The sequence below is a fragment of the Ursus arctos genome, unplaced genomic scaffold (assembly GCF_023065955.2).
Source record: "Ursus arctos isolate Adak ecotype North America unplaced genomic scaffold, UrsArc2.0 scaffold_28, whole genome shotgun sequence".
Classification (NCBI taxonomy): domain Eukaryota; kingdom Metazoa; phylum Chordata; class Mammalia; order Carnivora; family Ursidae; genus Ursus; species Ursus arctos.
In genome coordinates this window covers 26,578,712-26,580,415 of record NW_026622963.1, presented here as the reverse complement: position 1 = coordinate 26,580,415, position 1,704 = coordinate 26,578,712, and the positions used below count along the sequence as shown (strand labels likewise).

Here is a 1,704-nt window from a genome sequence, read left to right as displayed (position 1 = left end):
ATTTACTTTAAAAAATAACTTTATACTCTGTGACGTTGCTGGATTTAATTATTTCTAGGATTTGCTTTGTAGATTCTTTAGAATTTTCTATGGAAAAAAAATCATGTCATCTATAGAAAGATAGTTTTGCTTTTCTCCTTTTTGATACTTGTGCTTTTATTTCATTTCTTTTTTTTATTTTCTTCCCTCCTTTTCTGTCTTTTTTTTTTAATAATACTGTTTTTTTATTATGTTAGTCACCATACAGTACATCCCTGGTTTTTTTTTGTTGTTGTTGTTTTTTGTTCTCCTACTACCTTTGCAATACAGAGCAGCCGGGGTGGGTGTTTATTCTGCATTCTTTTTTTTTTTTTTAATGATTTTTTATTATATTATGTTAGTCACCATACAGTACATCCCCGGTTTCTGATGTAAGGCTCGATGATTCATTAGTTGCGTATAACACCCAGTGCACCATGCAATACGTGCCCTCCTTACTACCCATCACCGGCCTATCCCATTCCCCCACCCCCCTCCCCTCTGAAGCCCTCCATTTGTTTCCCAGAGTCCATAATCTCTTATTTCTTTTCTTTTACTTTATCATAGTGTTTAGAACATTTAGTCTAATGCCGAATAGAGGTAGTGAGAGCAGGCATCTTTACATTTTCCTTAATTTTAGAAGGAAATCATGAAATTTTAATTCTCATCTCTGCTTTCTATGCTTATAGTATTTATTCTGTTAACATTTAATGTAACTATTGATATCATTGGATTTAGGTAACCATTTTATTATTTTCCATTTGTCTACTATGTTCCTTATTCTTTTTGTGCCTTTTAGCATTCCATTTTAAGTCATCCATCTTTGTGTATTCCTCACTGCAGTGTTCTTTCAGTGATGGCTCTAGGGATTAAGCTGCATGTGTGAACGTATAATTCCCTTAACTTTTGATGGTCAATTTAGAATTATTATTTAATCACTTCACCTAAAACATAGAGACATTGCAATTCATCTAAGTCCATTTACCCCACTCCTCCGTACCTCCTTTCAGGATGTCACATTATCTAGCCCACCAAGATGATGCTGTAAACATAGCTTTAAGCAATCATATGGATTCTAAAGAAGATAAAATTTAAAAAGTCTTTAATATTGTCCTATGTATCCACCATTTCTGATGCTCTCTGTTTCTTCCTGAAGTTTGGGTTTTCATCTCATTATCTTTTTCCTTCATTCTGAAGAACTCCTTTAGCATTTATTAATATGAAGTTATACTGGCAAAAAATTCTTTTAATTTTCTCTTAACTTGGGATGCCTGGGTCTCGGTCATTAAGCGTCTGCCTTCGGCTCAGGGCGTGATCCCAGGGTCCTGGGATCGAGCCCCGCATCAGGCTCCCTGCTCCGCTATGAGCCTGCTTCTTCCTCTCCCACTCCCCCTGCTTGTGTTCCCTCTCTCCCTGGCTGTCTCTCTCTCTGTCAAATAAATAAATAAAATCTTAAAAAAATTTTTTTTCTCTTATCTAAATCTTTACTTCCCCTTCATTCATGAAGGATATTTTCACTGGGTATAGAATTCTGGGTTGACAGTTTTTGTTTCTCTTGTTGTTCGTCTTAACACTCTAAAATTGTTTCAATGTCTCTATGGTTTCTAATGTGAAATTCATGTCCATTCAAATAGTTACGCTCACAAACATTGCAGAGTGATGTTTGTGTGATTACAATCTAGTGTG

The 1,704-nt window shown here is 35.4% G+C and overlaps 1 protein-coding gene across 5 annotated transcripts in view; it reads left to right on the top strand.

Moving 5' to 3' along the window:
- Nucleotides 1-1,704, top strand: part of MCTP2 (multiple C2 and transmembrane domain containing 2) — a 235,533-nt gene that overhangs the window by 190,812 nt on the left and 43,017 nt on the right. The window lies entirely within an intron of this gene.